At 39.2% G+C, this 10,253-nt stretch overlaps 1 pseudogene; it reads left to right on the top strand.

Annotated features, from left to right (window-relative positions):
• The first annotated feature begins 6,221 nt into the window (after nucleotides 1–6,221).
• The window catches only part of LOC106330741, a 5,036-nt pseudogene continuing 1,004 nt past the window's right edge, over nucleotides 6,222–10,253 (top strand).

Raw genomic sequence — 10,253 nt, 5'->3', positions numbered from 1 at the left:
TTAGAGGTACTTTCCTATACAATGTTGCAAGCCACATCAAATCAATTCTAACCTTAGAGGTACTTTATATACCATATCCTAGCTTAGCAACCAAATCCATCTAACCAACAACTTAGCTAATACTGTCTGACTAACCCTCTACTGACCTCATTTATTACATATGTAAGAAGTGTAGGCTTTACCTTAGGAGTATCGATCAAAAGACACATAGACTCTTACTCAAGCAAGTTTCTGAACACACATGTAGTCTTTTCTGATCCCTTTCTTCCATCTTTCCCTCTTCTCTGAATCATTTTATTTCAATGCCAATGAACAATGATGCTGATACAGTCCATCTTATTCATCTTCTTTTCGATTTTTCTCTATTATTTATTTATTTGCAAAGTGTAGGCGAATAATGGGGTTGTGGGAGACACTCCTACCCCTCGCTTCCAACTATGTATGATCATTCAATTAGAGAAGATTAATGGGGTTGCATGAGACACTCCTACCTCTCTAAACCGCAGGAAATCATGTCAATCTTTGGTTCTTATGGATGCCGAAGAGAGAGAGAGAGAGAAGAGAATCAGAAACACACAGACTTTTACCTTCCAGAATTGCAGGAGGAATCCGTTCTATTGTATACCAAGCTCCAAGACAAGCAAATTAAGCTCAATTAGGTTGGAGGTCACCTTTGGTTCCATCAAACATTCTCAGCAAGTGTGGATAACTGGCAGGTGATCCACTTTATTATCTCTAATACACTCTGCAGTCAATAAATCTACGAGTTGTGCTATGTGGTTATATAATAAGTGAAATTGAAAAAGTTCATTGTCCCCTTCTTGACTCAATAAAAACATTTTGAAAACTTTTTATAAGACTCATAAATAAACTAAATATCAGTAAACCTCCCCCCATACTTAAATAACACTATCCCCAGTGTATATTTAGTCGAAGTTTGGTGAGAATGAGAACATAAATCATTAGTACACAATTTAACAAGGAAGAATAATATACCTGCTCGCTGATGTTAGTGTTGATCGACACCATTAAGTGTCTGTCGATCGTTGCTGGTGTAGTACTGTCGATCGATTTCGACCAGGTTTCATCGGTCGATATGCTGATCAATCGTCTCCTTGGATCATATATTTTTTTGGGGCTTTTTTATGACCTGCAATAATATAAATACGAAAAATTAGTAATAGATTCAAAATAAAACTAAGTAAAACTTACCAATGGGTTGTCTCTCATTAAGCGCTTTGTTATAGTCATTTAGCTTGACTCTTTGGAGGTTGTTCGGCTAGTATGGAGGTAAGTGACTACTTTTTGGCAAACAAGTGTCTGTATCTTCTTTGCTTATCTGAAACCATGTACCAACGAAGCTTCTTATGGCTTCATCTCCTCTGGTCCACTGGTTTTTCATTATCTCCTTACCAACCTCATTTGCATGCATCCTTTTATGAAGATGTCCAATACAGCCCTGCTGCATTCTAAGTCTTGCACGTGTTGTTTCTAAGATGTCCTCTAATCTCTGGGAAATATCCTCCTTCAGCAAGTCTTGAGAAAAATTAATCTCGTCAAGCTTGTCTTCTAACAACTTCACTGTTACTAGACTATCTCTAAAAGATGTGTGCTTGGCGCTATCGATGCTCGAGTGTGATCGTCGATCGATGGATATTCCTCTGATCGGATCGCAGCTGTCTCCGAATCATGTCTATCTCCTCTTTCAGCTAATCAATGCGTATAGTCAACCTGTTGATGATTTTGTCGATTGGGTACTAGAAATCATCGAGCCTTCTGTAGTAGTCATCCAGTGACATCTCCTAGGCTATGTAGATTCCATGTACCATGTCATCAATCTCTGCTCTGCTGCAAGTGTCTGGCTTTGGCATGGTTTTGGTGAAATTTGATATCGCTCAAATTACCCTAAGGAGTGAGTTACTTTCTCAAATAAGATGTTCAGAAGTAGTACTTAGTGATCGAATACACAGAGACTCTAGGATTACAGAATAGATTATGGTCTTGAAATAAATCTAGATTAATTGGTTTATAAGTTTTAAAGCAGTAAATGGATTTGTGAGCAAGTTTATTGCTCGATTGATTTGTTTTTAGGTTGTTAACAGTTGGGAGAATAGCTAGATTTAGGTATGTTCTCAGGTATGACAAGTAAAACTTAAATTGGGTTTTTAGGGGTTTATTGATATTAATTGTTCTTGAATTCAAACTAAGATATAATCAATCTTATTATCTAATCTGGATCTCGGATTTCAACTCTCGTATGTTAACCACGAGAAAGGGTCGATCGATGATTCGTTACAAATATCGATCGATATACCTTTCAAAATATTGATCGACAGGGCTATCCCTGCATCGATTGATGCTTCTTCCAGAAAGCTTTACGGAAAGGTTTCATTTAAATTCTCTAATTCACTAGATCAACTCTCGTGTGTATCTAGTCAATTAGATCATACTAGTTTATTTTCAGGTATTGAGTCAAGCAATGGCTTGATCTCAATTAATCCTAAGATCTAAGTTTAAAGGGTGATCAATCCTAAACTTAGCTTTAAGCACAACTAGATGAAGAACAATATTTTTAAACACCCTAACAATTGTTTGTGTCAGTAATACATTTGTTAACCTATTGAGAAAACCTAAGTCTCACATTAAGGACTACTCAGACATATTCATGAAACACATAGTTATGATGGTTTGAATAATACTTAGATAAAATTAACAATAAAAGTAAGCAACAGATTAAGTGAAAGCAATGGAGTTCAAGATCTTCTCTGTTTTGCAGTATTGATCTATCTCTCCAATCCTAAGCTCTCTCTTTTCAATGGTGGCCTCTTGCTTCCTCCAAATTAGATCTACAAGCTCTTGATAGACCATGGATTTTACCCAATTTTAACCATGGTTTATGAGTGTTTTAAGATATATTATTACTATATAGAGTCTATTTAGAGTAATTACAGGTTCAGGTACTAACCGAAAGAAAATGATGTATTTGGAGCTATTTGGAGACTTTCTGAGCTTTGCAGGATGGTCGATTATTTGTCAGAATATCGACCGATAGTTACCAAGGAATATCGATCGATAGTGAACTCTTCATATCGATCGACGGCGAAGCCACCCGAGAGTTAATGACAAATTAGAAGAATTAAAAATTAAAATTTTACAAAAAGTTTCAATAATTACATTTTAAGTCCATGGCCGCCTATTAGGCTATTTATTAGGGTTTTGTATTAGTTTAGAGGCAGACTTGCCTAGAGACCTTTTTAGACCTAGTTTGGAGAAAGCAAGAAGTCATTGAAAGGGGAGAGCTTAGAATTGGAGAGATAGATCTACACTGCAAAACAGAGAAGATCTTGAACTCCTTTCCTTTTATTCATTTTGTTGCTTACTCTATTCACTCATTTCCATTAAGTATTATTCAGACCATCATAACTATGTGTTCCATGAATATGTCTGAGTAATCCTTTTTGTTAGATTTAGGTTTCTCAATAGGTTGATAAATGTATTACTGACAACAACAATTGTTAGGGTGTTGAGAAACATAATTCTTTCATCTAGTTATGCTTAAAGCTAAGTTTAGGATTAATCACCCTTTAAATTTAGATCTTAGGATTAACTGGGATCAAGCCATTGCTTGACTCAATACCTGAAAATAACTAGTATGATCTAACTGACTAGATACAGACGAGAGTTGGCCTATTGAGTTAGAGAATTTAGATCAAACCTATCCGTAAAGCTTTTTGGAAGAAGTATCGATCGACACAACGATAGCCCTGTCGATCGATATTTTGAAAGGTGTATCGATCGATATTCATTAAGAATTATCGATCGACACTTTCTCTTGATTAACATACGATAGTTGAAATCTGAGATCTAGATTAGATAACCAGATTTATTATATCTAAAGTTTGAATTCAAGAATGATTAACATCAATAAACCCCTAAAAACCCAAATTAAGTTTTACTTATCAGACCTGAGAATATACCTGAATCTCGCTATTTCTCCCAACTGTTAACAACTCCTAAAACAAATCAATCGAGCAATACACTTGCTCACCACTCCATTAACTGCTTTAAAACTTATAAATCATTTAATCTAGATTTATTCCAAGACCATAATCTATTATGTAATCCTAGAGTCTTTGTGAATTCGATCCCTAAGTACTACATCCGAACCTCTTATTTGAGAGAGTAATTCACTCCTTAGGGTAATTTGAGTGATATCAAATTTGGCGCCGTTGCTGGGGTCTCTTTCTTATTACCATTAGATTAAGTTTAGAATTTAATCTAGATTTTGTTACTAAATTTCCTCAAAGTTTTCTCTCATTTCCTGCTGACACAGGAACTTCAAGATGGAAGACATGGATTTCGGCCGGGCATCGATCGACAACATTGGAACAACATCGAGCGACGAGTCGATAGAAAAATTGGTCGATACCGCACATCAAACATCGATCGACGACACCTCGCCGGAAGCAGGTAAGTTTTCTCTTACCTATAATACTAATGAGGGAGTAGTCATAGGAGAACCAAAAGGTCAACTAAGCAACACAAATAACCAAATTATAAATGAACAGGGAACTGCAATACCTGTTCAAATTAACTCGATCTCAAAAAAAATTTCATGAATGGAAATTTCCTTTGCAAGACTACTTAAACTCTGGCAAGACCTATTCCAATAGGTCCGCCATTAAACTACCAAAAGATGATACCAAGAAATTCGGGGTTAGCTTTGAATAATTATTCATGGTACTTCAAAACCCTTTCCGTGGGACCATTTTAGAGAATCCACACGATCACATCGAGTATCTAGAAGATATGTTGGATGACGAATACAATCGTTGTAAACTCTTTCCATTCTACTTGGATGGCGACGCCAGAAAATGGCTAAACCAACTACCAACAGGATATTTGACCTGCTGGGAGGAGATAAGGAGTACCTTCATTAATCAATTCTTCGATGAGACGCTCTACTGGGATGTAAGGAAGAAAATCTCCACATTCCGTCAAGGTCCACGGGAATCATTCAGAAACGCATGGGAGAGATTCAAGAGCTACCAACTTGAATGTCCCCATCATGGCTACTCAGAGCCACAACTCATTAATACCTTTTACCGAGGTATTAACTTGCATTACCAGATCACGCTTGACACAGCCAGTGAAGGGAGTTTCAGTATCAGGAACCCTAAAGAAGCAAAGCGTCTGATCAAGAATGTAGCTACGGGTAAATCCTACGAAATGATGGACGTAGAGCGAGGAAGGAAAGTTGACTCAATTGATGGGTTACCTTTAGCCAAAATCAAAGAATCTCTCGATTCTTTTCATTCCGTTCTTGAGGAACAGAACAAATTTGGGATTTACCAAATTGACGATGACACCCTATCTGAATTAGAACATCAAGTAGATTTTGTAGATACCCAAACCTTGAAAAATAAGTACCCTATCCCTATCCCCGATAGCTTTACTCAAAGTTACGATGCTACTGTTGGATCGCGCCGAGGCAGAGCGAAGTTTAAGCTAAACCATGCTTTCACGGGAAATCGCAAATTGGCCACTGACCTAAACGGAAAAATAGACATAATGTTCTGTGAGCTAATGAGGAAATTTGACGCCTTAAGTGAACACATTAAGAGACTCGACGGTCAAGTCGCAGAAAACGCAACCGCCACCAAAAGAGAGGCATGACGTCTCCCTGGGCGGACTGACGCGAACCAGAAATGTCAGGTTAATGCCGTGTTACTAAGAAGCGGAAAACACCTAATTCCGAGCACAATAGAAATCAACAACGCAGAAAAACATGCTGTTGTTGAGGAAACCGGTGAAAATAGGTCACGCCCGATAATCCTCGATGCTCCCAATACCGATTTAGAAATACCTCGAGAGAAAGAGCTGCCCAACACTGAGGAAGCAGCCATCGACCTCGAGGAGGAAGAAGAAGGGTTGGAAGAAGATGTGGAAATCGATCGACAAGAAAGAATAAATGTCGATCGACACACTACAGTAAATATCGACCGACAATGTGGAAACAATGTCGATCGACGCTCAACTCCTGCTGAACCAACAATGGAAAGAGTGTATAGGACTCTACCACCCTTCCCTCCTAACAAGACGCAGACTAAGCGAGAGTTAGATAAAGCAATCTCAAGAAATCATTCGACAAGATCATGTTGGAGATGCCATTGAGTGATGCCATAAAAGTATCACTTTCAATAAAAAAATATGTAAAAGACATGGTATCCAACAGCTTTCCAGCCGCTGAGCGTAGCGTCATGATGGTTTCAGAGAAAGTAAGTGTGATAATCCAAGGCGAAACTCCGATCAAGAGACCCGATCCAGGCAGCTTTGTTCTGGATTGCAACATACGGAATAAAAGTTTTCCTCGATCCCTTTGTGACCTAGGTTCCAGTGTGAACCTCATGCCGCACTCTGTCGCGATATCCCTAGGATACGACAAGTTCAAACCTACCAAAATAACTCTGGTTCTAGCCGATACATCTGTTAGATTACCTGAGGGAGTGCTTGTCGACGTGCCGATAAGGATTAATGACTGTCATGTCCCAACGGACTTCGTGGTGCTTAAATACCGAAACGGATAATCTGATAATCGATGTAGACCGTTTCAAGCTACAGCAGGTGCGATAATTGATGTCAAGGAGGGTAGAATATGTTTAAACATTGGAAACATTCTAATGACCTTCGACATAGATAAGCTGATAAGACGACCCTTAATCGATAAACACACTTCCTATGTGGATGATATCTGTGAATTGACTGAAGAATCTTTTATAAACCTGTGCTCAGATGATCCCCTGGAGAAAATACTCACATCTAGTGAAGAACAAACATTTAGTGTCGACAGTAGAACTGAGGAATGCACACGATTAATGGACACGAGTATGGAAATAGCGAACGTTGATGACATAGAGGATGACACTTCGGAAATCAACATCGATCGATATTTAATGAAAGCAATCAACCGACAACCATCCTCCTTGGAGGAATGGGATCCCGAAAAAAGCACCAAAAATTGAGTAAAAACAGCTACCCGCTGGACTCAAATATGCTTTTCTCTATAAAAATTCCTACCCCGTAATCGTGAACGCCAAGCTGACCAATGGAGAATTAGCTTTGTTATTAAATAAATTACGCAAATATAGGAAAGTCCTCGGATACTCTCTCGAGGATATTCCTGGCATTTCTCCAGATCTGTGCATGCACCGGATTCACCTAGAAGACGGTTCAAAATCGTCAGTGGAACACGAAAGGCGACTGAACCCAAACTTGAAAGAAGTTGTTAAAAAGGAAATAATTAAACTTCTAGATGCCGGAGTCATTTACCCGATTTCGGATAGCAATTGGGTTAGCCCCATGCATGTCGTACCAAAAAAGGGCGGAATCACCGTAGTGAAGAATGACAAAAACGAACTCATTCCCACGCGAACTGTCACTGGACATCGAATGTGTATCGATTATAGGAAGCTAAACACTGCCACCAGAAAAGATCACTTTCCCTTACCCTTCATTGATCAAATGTTGGAAAGATTTGCAAATCACCAATACTATTGTTTTCTTGATGGATACTCTGGATTTTTCCAAATCCCTATACATCCTGACGATCAAGAAAAGACCACCTTTACATGCCCTTATGGAACATTCGCGTACCGCAGTATACCATTCGGTCTTTGTAATACCCCTGCCACCTTCCAACGATGCATGATGTCAATCTTTACTGATATGATAGAAGACTTCATGGAAGTCTTTATGGACGATTTCTCGGTATATTGATCCAGTTTCAAAAACTGTCTCGATAACCTATGTAAAGTTTTGGCAAGATGTGAAGAAAAGAACCTCGTTTTAAATTGGGAAAAATGCCACTTTATGGTTAACGATAGAATCGTCCTAGGACATAAAGAGTCCGCTGCTGGTATAGAAGTAGATCGGGCAAAAATTGAAGTAATGACCGGTCTGCCGGCACCCATAAACATAAAAGACGTGAGAAGTTTTCTCGGACATGCCGGATTTTACAGGACGTTCAAACAAGATTTTAGAAAAATCGCTAGACCTCTCACTTCTGTCCTCTGTAAAGAAGTTAAATTCGACTTCACACTAGAATCCGTAAAGTCTTTTGAGGAAATAAAGAAAGCCTTAATAACTGCCCCCATCGTACAAGCACCTGACTGGAATCTTCCTTTCGAAATCATGTGCGATGCGAGCGATTTCGCTGTAGGAGCTGTTCTAGGCCAAAGAAAAGACAAAAAGCTACATGCAGTTTACTACGCCAGTCGAACACTCGACGAGGCATAAAGGAATTACGCAACAACAGAAAAAGAACTGCTTGCTGTAGTTTATGCATTTGAAAAGTTTCGCCAATACCTGGTCGGCTCGCGCGTCATCGTTCATACTGACCACGCTGCGATCAAATATTTAATGCAAAAGAAAGATGCGAAACCACGACTCCTGCGATGGATCCTTCTACTTCAAGAATTCGACATCGAGATTAAAGATAGAAGAGGAGTAGAAAACAGAGTTGCGGATCATCTTTCCCAGATAAGAATAGAAAACGACGTCCCAATCGATGATTTCTTACCAACTGAAAACATTTACCAAACAGATTCATTCATCGGGAATATATGTCTCACTTCCGAGGACCTGTCGATCGACGACAACGATGCCATGTCGATCGATTACGAGAGTACCACGACGATAGTATGTTGATCAACACTTCAGATGATCTAAGCAAAAAGACGAATCCTAGAACCCTCACCTTCGATATAAAACTTAATGTCGCTTACAACGAGCTTGTACCCATACCGTGCTTCCCCCGTAGATGAAAATCTGCGTCGGGAAGTGCACGCGGTCGGGCAAGGTTCAAAGAGCAGACCATGTACGCTGATATAGTAAACTATTTAGCTGCTGACATAGAGCACGAAGAGTTGCGAGGCTATACAATGAAGAAGTTTTTAAGAGAAGTTAGGAGATATCACTGGGACGAACCATATCTCTACAAACACTGCTCTGACGGGATGTATAGACGCTGCGTCGCGGAAACTGAAATAAACGACATTTTATTCCAATGCCATGGATCCGATTATGCTGGGGATTTTGCGACCTTTAAAACGGTATCAAAAATCCTTCAAGCAGGATTCTGGTGGCCAACCATGTTTCGCGATGCTCATGCATTCATAGCACAATGCGACAGATGTCAACGAAGAGGAAAAATCAGTAAAAGACATGAAATGGAATAGAAATCTATTATAGAAGTAGAAGTATTTGACTGTTGGGGAATATATTTCATAGGTCCTTTCCCTTCCTCTTACGGGAATAAATACATTTTAGTCGCTGTTGATTATATGTCAAAATGGGTCGAAGCAGTAGCTTCCCCAACGAATGATGCGTCCGTCGTATTAAGCATTTCAAAAGCATCATCTACCCGAGATTTAGAATTCCCCGAGTAGTCATAAGTGACGCTTGATCCCATTTCATTAACAAGATTTTTGAAGGACTACTCCGGAAGAACGGAGTGAACCATAGAGTTGCTACACCATACCACCTGCAGATGAGCGGGCAGGTAGAAGTCTCAATTCTACAGATCAAAGAAATCTTTGAAAAGACTGTAGGAACATCTCGAAAAGATTGGTCTCGAATATTGGACAACGCACTTTGGGCATACCAGACCGCGTTCAAAACTCTTTTAGGAACCACCCCTTTTCACCTACTGTATGGGAAATCATGTCACTTACCGGTCGAGCTGGAACACAAGGCAGCCTGGGCTATTAAATTATTAAACTTCGATATCAAACCGGCTGCCGAAAAGAGGCTCATGCAGGTCAACGAGCTGGATGAGATTAGACAATTAGCCTACGAGAGTTCGAAGATATACAAAGAAAAGACGAAAGCATATCACGATAAAAAGATCATTTCCCGACACTTTGAACCAAACGATCAAGTGCTGCTATATAACTCTCGGCTAACACTGTTCCCCGGAAAACTCCGATCTCGTTGGTCAGGTCCTTTCACTGTTGTGAACATAAATCCTTATGGAGCCATTACGCTTATAAATAATAAAGGAGACGAATTCACGGTAAATGACCAACGAGTAAAGAACTATTGGGCTAAACCGCCAAATATTGGGCCTATAAACTTAGACCCCCTTCCCGATAATTAGAAAATCGAACGTTGAGTCAAGCTAAAGACATAAAATAAGCGCTGAATGGGAGGCAACCCATATAGTAAAAAAAAAAAAAAAAAAAAAAAAAAAAAAA

This window comes from Brassica oleracea, chromosome C3, assembly GCF_000695525.1.
Source record: "Brassica oleracea var. oleracea cultivar TO1000 chromosome C3, BOL, whole genome shotgun sequence".
NCBI classification, from domain to species: Eukaryota; Viridiplantae; Streptophyta; class Magnoliopsida; order Brassicales; family Brassicaceae; genus Brassica; species Brassica oleracea.
The sequence above is the reverse complement of the archived record's forward strand: the minus strand, read 5'-3'. Positions and strand labels throughout refer to the sequence as shown.